Here is a 14,830-nt window from a genome sequence, read left to right on the forward strand (position 1 = left end):
AGTCGCCTGGGTGACACTGTCAACCAAGAGCTTCCTGTTGCTAAGAAACGGGATCCCTTCTCCAGTGGCTGGGGGAGGGGGCATTCAGGGTGGCAGGCAGAACTGCCCTCTTAAAGGGCCAGGCAGCCCCAGCCCCACCATCCCTGTCCCCGCCTCGGCGCAATCAGCAGTGGCCAAGGGTTCTTGTCACTTAGAGGATCCTGGGGCCAGCCTGTCGCCAGCCTCTGTGTCCCACCCTTAGGGTTTAGGGTGTGGGTGGGGACCTGCTGCCCTAGCCCCTTCCTTGGTCCATCCGTTTGTTCCTGGCTTGGCTCTCTGAACCTGTCCTGTGGGCAGCTCGGGGTGAAAAAGACAGAGGAGGCTCTGCCCACCTGCAGCCCCCTCAGGGCACAGGGGTGTGGCTGTCGTGTGGGTGTCGGGTGTGCTGACTGACAGTGTTACTTGATGTCTCCCACTGTACATGTGGCTGCCCTCCCTGCCCTCCTGACCCCAACGGCAGCCTAGTAGCACAGAGAGGGTCCCAGGTCAGGCCTCCTCCGGGGCAGTCTGAGGCAGTTCCTGCAGGGACTCTGCTCCATCTGCTCCTGGACCTAGTGCCTGAGAGCCAGGCCCTGGCTTCTGGCCTCCTCCTTCCAAGTCCCAGCCAGGGTCCCTTCAGGCTGGGCACAGCGGGGAGGGAGTCTGAGCGTGCTCTTTGCTGGGGAGTTGAATTCAGCCTCTGGGTAAGTGTCCAGAGTCAGACTCCCAAATCTGCCCCACAGGGTGGAGGCAGGTCCTGTGCTGCGGAGGCTACCCTCAAAGCCACCTAGGGCCAGGCTGCCTGGCAGAGGCTGGATGGGCAGGAAGCGCCCCAGGACACATGGGAGTCCTGCAAACCTGGGGTCAGGGGAGCCCCAGCCTAGGCGCGATTCCCCAGGCGGCCAGCGGAGGGCGGCGTTGGCCTGGCGGTGAGAAGCCTGAGGCTCCTGGCTTGGCCTCCCCTCAGCCTGCCTGGTGCATGCAGTCCTGGGGACCCCCAGCCCCTCCGGCGTCCTCTTCCCTGAGACTCCCCACCAGAGAGTCCTCACTAGGAAGTCCATGTCCCTCCTACAGCACAGGCCCCTGGGCCCCTGTTCCCTCCACCTTCACCCTCTCTCCCACCATAGCCCCCACCCTCACTCCGGCCACAGGGGCTCCTCCTGGGCCATTCCCACCCGCCCAGGGTCTGTCCATCCCCACCGTGTGCCCGCCAGTGTCCTCCCCCTGGACCTGACCTCCCCGATCCTGACCTCTCCCGCGGCCAGAACCCTCACTCCATGCTGTGGTCACCGCAGTGCGCCTGGCCTGACAGCCTCCTGATGGGGCTTTGAGGACAGCGTCCCAGAGACTTACCCCAACCCAGGCCGAGCCAGAACCTGTGGCAGGCGGCCTGGGAACCTCTTCTCACTGTCCGTCGTCAGGATTGGGAGGTCAGGGGAACCTCAGGGGCTGCAGTGGTCTGAGAAACAACCTCGAGCCTCACTGTGACTCAGTTTCCCCAGGTGGCAGCAGGCTGGAGCCCACGCAGGGCAGGATGCCAGGCTCCACCTTTTGTCTGGAACCTGCATTCACTGGGCACCTCTCTGTAGGCAGAGCAGAGCTGCCCATGTTTGTTCCCTGATCTGCAGCCCAGGAACCCGAGAGACCACCTGAGCCAAGGAGAAGGCCTGTGGGCCAGAGCCCAGCTCTGCGAAGTGGGAGACCTCTCAGCCTCCACTTCCAGGTGCCCTGAAGTCGTTGGCAGGGGGCGCTGCCTGCCTGGGGCTCCCAGACTGAGGGAACACAGATTCACCTGGTGACCGCAATAGGCCCTGCAGGCTGAGGGACAGGACTTGACCAAGGATGCATCAGAGATAGGAGACTGGGCCCTCGCTCCTGCCAGCTGCAAACTCCCAAAGCCCCCAGCCCTCTCATGGGGTGAAGACGCCCTGAAGGACACTCCAGTGTGCTCCCACCTCTGGGTTCTGCCAGCTGGAGAGTGGGAGCCTCAGGCCGCATGTGTCTTGCTGGGTCTCAGCTTCAGGGGACCCCAGGGTGCTGGCAGCTCCCTGAGACCTGGGTCAGGGGGTATCCATTAGAGCACCTTGGTCAGGACCCAGAGATGGGGAGGGCAGGGCTAAGAGCACTCCGGGCAGTTGGCATCTCCAGAAAGCAGGAGGTGGGGCATGGCTGTGTGACAGATGTCCCTGTGACAGGGATGATTGGAGGGACAGAGGGGTGTGCTCAGGGGCTGAGGGGCAGACGAGGCCACCAAAGGGCACCTTGGACACTGGAGGGCCCCAGGAAGGCCCCTGGACCCCATTCTGATTGATCAGGGCCAGTGACCTTGGCCCAGACTGCGGGCCTGGGGACTCGGGTTCCTTTAGTTTCTTAAGAAACTACTATACTCCTTTTTGGCATAGCTGTACGATTTTACATTCTCACCAGTAATGTGTGAAAGCTCCAGTTTTTACTCATGCTCCTCAGCGTTTGATGTTTTTATTGTAGCCATTCTGATATATATATATATATATATGTATTAATAAGTCATTGTGGTCTTTATTTGCAAATTTCTAATGACTAATGATATTTAACACCTTTTTCTGTTCATAATTAAATGCCATCTGTATTCCTTCTCACATATCACTAGCACAGGCATGAAAAATCAGAGCAAAATTTTTAGAACAATATTCAAGGGAAAAGGTGTTTATTTAGAACAATGAAAACAATGAGACGTTAACTCCCAGCTTAAATAAAATTGATTGTGTCTATAAAAATGGTGAAAATATTGTACTTCCTTGGCAAAAGAAGAAAGGGGAATACTTTATATTCTCTGAAATAGTATTCATCATTTGTCTTTGGTTTGTTTATTATGTGTATGATTTTGAAAAACTGCATCAAAGATGTGACTTTCTGGTGTTTGCTTTGATATTATCCTTGCAAACAGAAAAGCTGGCACATGTTTCTGTATAAAACTGGTCAAAGTTGGCCTAGGAGTGTTATTACATTGTACTTTCACTTTACATCATACTGTAAGAGTTTAACAATAGCTGAGGCATCAGCATTGATGTGGACTTATTATCCCTATTTAAGAGTTGGTGTGAGGTTTAGGAGAGTTATGTGCTCTTATCATAAAAGAAATCTATAAAGCATCTATATAAAAACTCAGTATTTCTGGTTTCAAATTCAGTACTGTGCTATCTGCTTGATAGATTTAAGTTGGCAGGTTAGAGACATTTTATTGCATAACTTCAACGATATATCACAGTGTACTCTTGACTATGTTTAAATCACAAAAAGCCTTTAATCTACACTCAGTTCTTTGAACTAAAATCTTCAGTTTGAATATGAATTTCACTTAAGAACATCCCTAGAAATTTTAGAGAGAAAAAGACTTTACTTGCAGATACAATCTGCATTTGCTTTGACAATTAGTTCACATATGTAAAATAAGTCTACCTGTCTGTATGCATAATTAAGATGTAAGTGTGGCAATGACTTGTTAATTAAAGCAATTAGAATGGTAGTAGATCATGGCACAATGCACCTTAAAAGCCGTGAACAGAATACATCACAAGCTATGATACAATAAATAGTCATTGGGTTGAAAGTAGTTTCCACATGTAAAAACACAAAGCATATTTTAGCCCTTTAAATGTTCAGTCAATATTGGTCTTCTTGTAGATGCATTTATGAAGCAAACAAACAAAACCACAAAACATATAGCTTACCTGCTTCTCAAAACTTGTTGCACAAAGGATTGAGGGACTTCTCTACCCCAGGACCTATTATTAAAACCAGTAAGTCCGCAGTGAAAATCCTTTATTTGCCTGGAGTGTCATCTGATGTGTCTGTTGCAGGCAGCTGTGGCAGTGGTGGATGGTTCAGCGAGACGGAGCCTGCCCATGTCTGTCCATCCATCAGTGGGCTAGTGTCTCTCTGGCTGCACCTGAGCCTTCTCTACAGGAGTTATGGCATTAGCATCGTATTCAAAATAAATAATATTTGATTCAAACTTCCATTTCAGTATTCATTTTCTGACTAAGTTTGTGTAGCATGCTTAATTTTTCTGAGGCTCAATTTTAGTAACGGTAAAGTTATATCTGCTTAAAAGACGGGCACATCCCAATTTTGTGTGCATTTATTTTTTCTTGAGATGGAGTTTTGCTCTTGTTATGCAGGCTGGAGTGCAATGGCGTGATCTCGGCTCACCACAACCTCCACCTTCCGGGTTCAAGGGATTCTCCTGCCTCAGCCTCCTGAGTAGCTGGGATTACAGGTGCCCGCCACCACTTCCAGCTAATTTTTTGTATTTTTAGTAGAGATGGGGTTTCGCTATGTTGGCCAGGCTGGTCTTGAACTGACCTCAGATAATCCACCTGCCTAGAGGCCTTCCAAAGTGCTGGGATTACAGGTGTGAGCCACCATGCCTGGCCTCATCCTCAAAAAAGAATTTATCAAAATTTTGTGTAGGTTTTTTTTTTTTAAAGTAGAGGAGTAACACTTTATTAAAATGCCACTATCTATGTTCTAACAAATACCTCAATTTCACAATTAAATGCATGTGGGGAGAGAGAGGGAGGGAGGGAGAGAGAGACAGGACGGAGGTGGGGAGAGAGAGAGAGAGAAGAGAGAAAGGTATCTCTGGTGTCTCCTCCTTTTCAGATGAAGACCCCAGTCCTAACAGATTAGGGCCTCACCCTTTTGCCCCCATGTTAACCTTTACTTTCTTCTTTCTTCTTTTTTTTTTGAGATGGAGTCTTGCTCTGTCGCCCAGGCTGGAGTGCAGTGGCGCAATCTTGGCTCACTGCAAGCTCTGCCTCCCGAGTTCATGCCGTTCTCCTTCCTCAGCCTCCCGAGTATCTGGGACTACAGGCGCCCACCACTACCCCCGGCTAATTGTTTGTATTTTTAGTAGAGACCAGGTTTCACAGCGTTAGCCAGGATGGTCTCGATCTCCTGACTTCGTGTTCCGCCCACTTCGGCCTCCCGAAATGCTGGGATTACAGGCGAGAGCCACCACTTTACCTTCTTAAAAGCTCCTTCTCCAAATACAGTCACATTGGGAGATAGAGCTTCAGGTTAGGAATTCTGGGGGGACAAAATTGTCTCCAAAAAAGACACTAATATGAGTGCTCAGATTGCTGGTGAATATGTTCATGTTACAATTATTTTTGCTTCACAGTTTTAGATAATGAATACTTGGATAATATCTGCTGTATTCTAATTTTTTCAACACTTCTTACTTGCAAGGATTGTAAACAGAAGTCTAATGTAATTATTATGTCTGTTTCTCTGTAGACAATGTGTTTGTTCCTCTGCCTTTTTAAAATATTTTATCTTTGTTATAGGTTTTCTACAGTTTGAACATGATATTCCTGGGTATATTTTTAAAATATTCATCCTGCTTGGTGTTCCCTGAGCTTTTTGGATATGTAATTTGGTGTCTGTCATTAATTTGTGTTTTTTTCCTAGTTAAAAAATGAACTTTATAGATTTTACATTCTCAACTTTCACTTATTTTCAAAATGAGAGACAAGACACCTAAACTCCAGGATTTCAGTCCTGAATGCAATAGTACCAGATTTCCAAGTTACATAAGTGAGTTGCATAAACACTACTATTTCAAATGTACCCTATAAGAAACACATGGACATATTTGAGTGGTTTAACCACACAGTGTCATATCAATAAACATCAAAGTATCTGACATGTATTTGTCCATTGAAGGTAAACACAACTCTGAGTATCAAATTAAATTAATCATTTGCCTTTTATAATCTAAATTGGAAACTGAAAAACCGGAAGAATGTAGAGGTAAGTAACTGAAAACGCTCCACTTACTGCACACAAGCCCATCATGACAAAGAATGCTAGAAGTAGCTTTCCTCAGAATAATTGAACACTTGAAATATTATTTTACCAGAAAAGTTAAAGCTTTTAATGTGAAAATCATGGTAAATGACATTTACCATGACATAAGTTAAATGACATTTTAACTTAATAGTAATAGTTAAGTATCTAGCAAATTACAGATTTTGAGCAATTAGTTACCCACATTTCACCAGGACCTTCAGTGAAAGTGTCTGCTCTCAACATTTGACCAGAACCTTCCAGTTCTGAAGTGTCTACTCTTTAGAGTTGCTTTAGCTTTACATATCTGTAAAACCTAAGATTCCTCAATGAGAAGTTATAGTTTATTCTGTACTAGATACATGTAATATATATATAGATTTAGAACAAATGGATGCTTTTTACCTTCAGAGAAAGTATTTTCATTTATACAACATTAGATTTTTTTACCCATGTGTAGGCATGAAAGTGTTTTCCAAATGCACAGGGTCCACTTCCACAATTCTAAAGCAAAAATAGAGGCATACTAATGGATAATAATTTATAGTTGTATGCATTTTTTACCTATGTTTAAAGAAATTCAATTGCCATTTAGACAGAGATGTGATGAACTTGTAACACATTTCTATGACTTGGAAAATTAAAGGTCTAAAAATGTCATAGCTCTGGGCAATTTGCAATTTGTGCATGGGTTCACTCACCCTATGGTCCGTGAACTCCCTTATCCTGCCAACTGGGGGTACTTTCAGCAAATATGAGACTCAAAAGACTAAGGAAGAAGGGCTCATTTAAATTAGTTCCCCTAAAAGTTGATTCTAATCTTGCAATGAACAGTTTTAATATACTTGTGAGTTAAATTTTAAAGTAATTATAAAGCCATTTACTCTATCATAAATGAATGAAATGTAATTCAGAACCACACTTGAAACAAGTCTTTCATTTTAATGAATGGTATCTTTCATTTATATACAAAGGAATTCAATTGCCAGCAGCATTTAAATATAGAAATAGTCCCATCTTTTCTCTAGTCTCTTTTATAAAGTAGTGCCATTTTTAAATAGGTGTATTTGTTACCCAGCTTTTCAGTAACTACACTATGGGTATCTAATAGATTCAAGAAAAGATTGGAAAATTGAAAAGATTTAGCATTTTAAACATTTGAAAAATGTTGCTACAAAGCATAGATTATGAATGCATTAGTAAAATAAATTCACACCTTATGTGAGAATCATTAAGTTGGTTTAATAATTATATCACAGAAGTATGGGCTCATTAATATCTATGCCAATTTATGCTAAATAAATGAGAAAGTTTCTGTAGCTAATTCAGCTCTAAGCACCATTAAATACGGTTATGCCAAACAGAACCTGGTTATGTAATACCCAGAATATAAACCTCAGCAAATTCACACTTTTAGAATGACAACACAAGTGAGAGTTAGAATGAGAGGCAATATTTTATTTAAAAGTACCATAGGCTGCTAAGAGTATTCTTTTCTTTAAATAAAAATTTGTGTGGTTGTTAATAATGTACCTTAACACTGGTCCTCCTTGACAGCGGTGTTAGAGATGGTTAGGTGGAACCTATATTACGGAAGTCAGAGTTGCCCATTTCTTTAGTTCAGTGATTAAAATTGAAATTGCTTTTACAGAACAATTGAACTGCTGCTTACAATGTAAATAGAATACCAACAAGATTCCTGTTGTATTCCCATTATTCTCTAATTAGTATTTTTGCATTTCAACTCTGACCTGACCTTGAGTAGTTCCTTTATTTTTATTTTCAAACATTTTTGTGAGTATATAATAGGCATATATATTTACCAGGTGCGTGAGATGTTTTGATGCAGGCACGCAATGTGAACTCATCATATCATGGAGAGCAGGGTATGCATCCCTTCAAGCACGTATCCTTTGTGTTATAATCCAATTACTTTCTTTTAGTTGTTTTTAAATGTACAATTATTGACTAGAGTCCCCCTGTTGTGCTATCAAATAGTATGTCTTATTCATTCCTTCCGACTATTTTTGTACCCATTACCCATCCCCTGCCTTCCCCCGCAACCCCCTATTACCTATTATGTCCATGAGTTCAATTGTTTTGATTTTTTAGATCCCACACGCAAGTGAGAACATGCAATGTCAGCCTTTCTGTGCCTGGCTTATTTCCCTTAACAGAATGATCTCCAATTCCTTCCATGTTGCTGCAAATGACTGAATCTCATTCTTTTTTATGGCTGAATAATACTCCACTGTATATATCTACCGCATTTTCTTTAATACATTAATTTGTTGATGGACACTTAGGTTGCTTCCAAATCTTAGCTATTGTTAACAGTGGTACAACCAACATGGAAGTGCAGATATTTCTTAGATATAGTCATTTCCTATTTTGGGGGTATATACCCAGCAGTGGGATTGCTGGATCATGTGGTACCTCTATTTTCAGTGTTTAGAGGAACCTCCAAACTGCTCTCCCCCATGGCTGTACCAGTAGTACCTTAAAATGCAAATGCAACTGGTAAAAAAAAGCAGGACAGCATGTAGTATTTGCACTTACAAATCCTACCAGTTTCATAACAATCTGCATTTTTTTTTTTTTTTTTTTTTGGTCCTTGGAAGAGTAACCACTTAATAAAACAGATACATAAAAGCGCAATATTCCTTCCTTTGCATGGCATCCAGGAATGGTGAATGCAAAGAAACAGTCATCCCTTCTCTTCCCCCCACTTCTAGTCTCCCGAAATAGGGACGCCAGGTCAGACAGGTAGAGGAGAGAAATGGGGCACAGGGTAAGATATGATGAATCTCTTAAAAAGAAATCCACTTTCCCCAGAATGCTAGCCTGATGGGAACTCCGCCCCATCCATTCCAACCTAGTAAGGATAATTTAGTTTGTATTTTCTGGTCTCACTTCCTTACATCTAGTGTTCTTTTTTCGTTTCTGTTATTAAATTTCAGAAGACAAACCTTGGCATTTTCTAAAAGAAATTATTTTTACCTAAATACATTGGACTTCGGTCTTAATTTGAAGGAATAGGATAAGTGGCCTTTAGGAGAGCGTTCCTCCTCCTCCTCTTCCAGTGGCTGCTCTGGGTCCCTGAAAGAGGGTGTGATGTGAACCATCTGGGTTGTGAAGTGGATTTTGTTGAGCCTGTGTTTTTAAGCCCATTAGTCCTGCCCGAGGCTGTGTGCTCTGGAATCCTTGGTTTCGCCTCTGGACAACCTTCAGCCAAGTGGTGACGGTGAAGAGGGTCCCCCCATCCTCCAGGATGTGTGAGAGTTTGTAGGTGATGAGATGGAGGGGGCACCTTTCAAATCTTCAGCGCCCACCCCCGCTGCTGGCGGTGCTCTCCCCGTCGTCCTCGTCCAGGGCTCCCAGCAGGTTCTCGGATCTCCTCTGTGATGCTCTAACTCACATACTGGGAGGCCCTTTTCCCAGTGTAGTCCCTAATGTCCATATCGGCGTCCTAGGTCCCCACTAGCCGCTTCGCCATCTCCAAGGTACACGGCTGCCACGTGCAGGGCGGTGCAGCCCTGCTGGTCCCGGCCTTGCTGTTCCCAGGCAGCGGAGCCTCCCCGGGGAAGGTGACCAGCACGGCCAGAAGCTCCCGCCCGCGGTGCCAGGCGCCCGCGCGGGCAGGTGCGGCGGAGATGCAGCCCAGCGCGGCCGGCGGCCGGCCCAGGAGCAACCCTCTAAGCTGTCCACTCCCCATCGACGGCCGAGAGCAGCCAGCCGCGCTCCCGGGTCCGGCTCACCCAGCCCCGCCGCTCTCCGGCCCCGCAGACGGGAGGCCAGCGCGGGGCCGCCGGAGTCACCGGCCTCTGGCGGGTCCTCCCCGGAGCAGCTCCCCGGCTGCGGCCTCCAGGACACGCGCTCCCCTGCGGGGGCCGGGCGCTGCCCCTTCTCAAGTCGCGCAAGCTCGGGCGGAACGAACGGCCTCGGGGCGGCGGCTCTGGAGGGGCTGCCCTGTCCGCCTCCCGGCAGCCGCGGGCGGGTCCCAGGTCCCCGGTCCCCGTCTGGGGCAGGCGCTGGCGGAGCCGGGAGTCCCTCCTGCGTCCCCGCGGCTCAGGGCGGCCCGTGCGGGGACCGGGCTCCCCTCGCCCGGCTGGGCCCTTCCCGCGGAGCGCCTCGGGACGCTGTTTCGGGGAGGGCGCGGCGGCTCCTGCGCTGCGTGGTCCGTGGACGCGGGACGGGCCCCGGGGGAGGCCCCGCCAGAACCTCTTCCTGAGACGCGGGTACTCGGCGCCATCGGCTGGGTCGGTGCCGTGGCCACAGCGTCCACCCGGAGACACATTTAAACAGTTTTATTCTCCTGTTTATTCTTATTTTTATTTTTTTCATTCCAGAAACCATTACTACTATGCAAAAAAGTAAACATATCTAGTTTAAATAATAATTTGATACAGTCAGGTGGGGATGAGTGCACACGTGTGTGTACACACAACACAGGCTCTGAACGGGGTATTTTGGCGGAGCAGAGGGATAAGGCTTTTATTTTGTTGTTGTGTTGAGTTAGAATCTCCCTTCTCACAATTAAATAATGTAAATCAGGAGTTTTGTTAAAGCTAATTTGTACAGCTAGGCAACATCTTTTCCCCATATATTTATACATATACACTCATCTCTAATATTTGCACTTATGACTTCATCTAAAAGAGCTTGGAAAAAGAGTCCTAAGTCCTTGGCTAGGTTAAGGTAAACATCTATATTTTAAAGTAATAAAAACACTTGCTATGGACAGAGACATACAGACACTGTGGGTGAAGCTGATTGATGTTCCGCTGACGGAAATGACATGGGGTTTTCTGAGGGAAAGCCCAGCGTGCTACAAGGAGAGGGGAGGTCCCGGGAGGGAACTGTAGTCAGCATTAGGATCTAAGTGTCAAACAATCAAAAACAAGTAAAAAATGGCAGTAGTATGTTTTCACCTGTTAGTAATAACCCTGAATATCAAAGAATTAAATTAAGTAGGAGTGGCTGAATGGATTAAAAGACAGGACCCAATTATATACTGCCTACAAGAAACTCAGCTCACCTATGAAGACTGACATAGACAAAGTGAAGGGATCATGAAAGATATCCCACACAAATGGAAACAGAAAAGCAGGAGTAGCTATACTTAGATAAAATAGAATTTAAGTCAAAAAAAGAAAAAATAAGAATAAATATATAATCAGAAAGAAATAAACAGCAGCCTAACAAATAAAAGTGCATATGCAACCAACACTCAAGCACCTAAATACAGAAGCAAATATTAACAGACCTTAAAGGACAAATGGACTGCAATATAATAATAGAGAACCTCCACACTCCCCTATAACCAACGCCCCACTATCGTCAATGAACAGATCATCCAGACAACAAAATATCATAAGTTAAACTTTATACGAATGGACCTAACAGATATTTACACAGCTTTCCATTCCACAACTGCACAATGCACATTCTACTGAGTAGCACATGGATTATTCTCCAGGACAGACTATGTGTTAGGCCAAAAAACAAGTCATAACACATCTTTAAAAACTGAATTCATGTCAAGTATCTTTTCTGACCACAGTGGAAGAGTATTATAAATCAATAACAGGAGGAACTTTAAAAACTATACAAATATACGGAAATTAAAATACAAGCTCATGAAAAATACAAGCTCATGAACAGCCAATAAATAAAAAAAGAAAAAGGAAATTAAATATTTATTGAAACAAATAAGAATAGAAACACAACATAACAAATCCTGTGGGATTCAGCAAAGGCAGCTGTAAGAGGAAAAATGCATACCTATAAAGGCCTACAAATCAGAAAAGTAGAAAGATCTCAAATAGCCAACCTGACAATACAGCTCCAGTAATGAGTACAACAAGAAAAATCAAATGCTAAAATGAGTAGAAAAAAAATCTTACAGATTAAAGGAGAAATTGTAAAAATAGAAACAAAAACTACAAAAAGTCAAAGAACAAAGAGCTGAGGTATTTTAGAAAACTCAAAACTGACAAGCTTTAACTAGACTAAGGATAAGAAAAAAATCATAGATGAAAAAGGAGACATTACAGTTGACCCTAACAGGGTTAGGGTCAGGGTCAGGGTTCAGGGTCAGGGTTCGGGTTCGGGTGTGGGTCAGGGTCAGGGTCATGGTCAGGGTCAGGGTCGGGGTTTAGGGTTCGGGTTAGAGTTAGGGTCAGGGTCAGGGTTTAGGGTTCGGGTACAGGTTCGGGTGCAGGTTTGGGTTCGGGTTAGGATATGGGTTAGAGTTCGGGTTCATGTTCGGGTTAGGGGTAGGGGTAGGGTTAGGGTTAGGGTAGGGTTAGGGTTAGGGGTTAGGGTTAGGTTTAGGGTTAGGGGTTAGGGGTTAGGGTTAGGGCTTAGGGTTAGGGTTGGGGTTGGGGTTGGGTTTGGGGTTGGATTTAGGGTTGTGGTTGGGGCTAGGGTTGGGTTACTGTTAGGTTTGGGCTTATGGTTGGGCTTAGTGTTAGGTTAAGGTTAGGAAATTTCTTGACCTGTCGACCTTTGTTATTAACTGAGCGAGAATTAGGAGAGGAGCCTGGTCCTCTCCACACTCCCCAGCAGGTACGCCGCCCATGTTCCTGTGGTGAACTGCGGTTCCTGTATGGTCGACAGGGCTGGACCAAGTATCTGTGAAATTTCTTCTGAAGAAAACGCACAAGGAGGACGCAAGTGAGCTCAGTGGAGGAGGGGCACTACCCCAGGGGACATCCACATACATGGACTTGTGAACCCCGAATATCTGAGATGGTCTCAGTCAATTTAGAAAGTTTATTTTGGGAAGGTTGAGGACGCACGCCCATGACACAGCCTCAGGAGGTCTTGACGACATGTGCCCAACGTGGTCGGGACACAGCTTGGTTTTATACATTTTAGGGAGACAGGAGACATCAATATATGTAAGATGAACGTTGGTTTCGTCGGGAAAGGTGGGACAACTCGAAGCAGGGAGGGGGATTCCAGGTCACAGGTAGGTGAGAGACAAACTGTTGTATTCTTTTGGGTTTCTGAATAGCCTCCCCAAAGGAGGCCATCAGATATGCACTTATCTCAGTGAGCAGAGGGGTGACTTTGAATAGAAGGGGAGGCAGGTTTGCCCTAAGCAGTTCCCAGCTTTTTTTCCTTTAGATTAGTGATTTTTGGGTCCTCAGACTAATTTTCCTTTCACAGGCTAAGCAGCTTTAGGAACTGAAAGGTTCATGAGGCTGTAAGGAAGAGTCGAGTTGCTCCAGGTGAGCCTGGGCCACAACAGCACGCAGGACCTGGGCGCACACGAGGGGCTCCTGGGAGGGTTCGGGAAAGGGAGCTGTGAACCCTGACTATCTGAGATGGTTTCAGGTGATTTAGAAGGTTGATTTTGCCAAGGCTGAGGACGTGCACCCGTGACAGCCTCAGGAGATCCTGACGACAAGTGTCCAAGGTGGTCAGGGCACAGCTTGGTTTTAGGGAGACATGAGACGTCAGTCAATACATGTCAGAAGTACCTTGCTTCCATCCAGAAAGGTGGGGACAACTGGAAGCAGGGAAGGGGCTTCCAAGGTCACAGGTAGGTGAGAGACAAATGTTGCGTTGTTTTGAGTTTCTGGTTAGTCTCTCCAAAGGAGGCGATCGGATGTGCACCTATCTTAGTGAGGAGATAGGTGATTTGGAATAGAATGGGAGGCAGGTTTGCGTTGAGCCGTTCCCAGCTTGGCTTTTCCCTTTAGCTTGGTAATCTTGGGGCCCCAAGATTTTCTTTTCACAGAGCCTATGACTAGATTTGCATTTTTAGATCCTGCGAGGAGGCGGCTACACACGTGCAGAAGTCATGCTGGTGGCCTGGACTCCGAAGGGAGAGAAGTGGGTTTGAGAGACATTTAGGAGGTAGGATTGCCAGGGCCTTGGTGATAGCTTGGATGTGGAGGGCGGAGCAGGAGGGGTGTCAAGCAGATATTGCTCTTAGATTACCACCTGGGATATTAGGGAGAGTGAGTGGGCTGGTTTTTCTTTGTTAGGCAGAACTTGATTTTGTGGTGCAGTGGGGCACCTCAAACCAAAGGCCTGACTTCCTCGTACAGGCCAGACCCCACATGGCCGTTCCTGTGACTGCCAGGCCACTTTGAGGCTGAGAGACATGGTTTTGTCTGGCCTCTGCCCTGCACGTGTTTACGAATGACTTCTCTGTGTTGGCAGATTTGGGGGTCCACCAGATAGGATCCTGTGAAGACACCTCAAAGGTCTTTAGTCCAATTTATAAAACATCATTTTGTTCATTACATCATTTCCACAATCAAAGATGAATAAAATATACGGAGGTTTATTTAGTGAATAAGGTAGATGGTGCACCTGTGCTAGGCAGTGTTTTAGTTCGTTGAGACACCAAGGAGTTGAGACAATCCTTTACCTTGGAGTTTTGTGTCTGTAAGTCCTGCTGTTGAGCGTTGTGTGTGTTAAAATGTCTGATTTGGGCAGGTGAGATCTGGGCCATCTGTAAGATTAGGTGAGAGGAGGTTGGTGTCCAGCAAGTATCCAGTGCCCCATCAACATCCCAGTTCTTGTCCACCAATCTTCCAGTTGTAGGACTGATGCGGAGGCCCTCAGAGCGACTTCAGAGGAGAAGTAGTGTGCTCTGTGGCTGTCTGTTTTGGAGTGTAAATTGTAAATCCTCTGCAAACAAGAAGTTGGAAACAAGTAGCGTTTCAGCTTGAGTTTCTTGTAAATGGCTTGCAGTTGTATGAACCAGAGCACGTATACCACAGGGCAACACGAGGGTCCCTCTATCACCATTTCTCCCAGCGGCCTAGGTGGGGATTGAAACAGAATAATGTGTGCAGCCTCATTGTGTGAAAGTCCAGTACTTTGTGCTCGGAGTGTCATCAGGGAAGGGCCCCTGACTTTGAAGGCTTCTGCGTCTCGCTCTGTGATAGGAGGCACAACGTGGCCTTGGTCTTACGAAGACCTTGGGTGCCACAGCTCACTTCATCCCTGATCAGTC

The 14,830-nt window shown here is 45.9% G+C and overlaps 1 pseudogene; it reads right to left on the bottom strand.

Moving 5' to 3' along the window:
* Positions 1-8,480: 8,480 nt before the first annotated feature.
* On the bottom strand, positions 8,481-11,986 carry LOC123569216 (uncharacterized; annotated as a pseudogene).
* Positions 11,987-14,830: the final 2,844 nt, after the last annotated feature.

This window comes from Macaca fascicularis, chromosome 15 (genome assembly GCF_037993035.2).
Source record: "Macaca fascicularis isolate 582-1 chromosome 15, T2T-MFA8v1.1".
In the NCBI taxonomy this organism is placed as follows: Eukaryota; Metazoa; Chordata; class Mammalia; order Primates; family Cercopithecidae; genus Macaca; species Macaca fascicularis.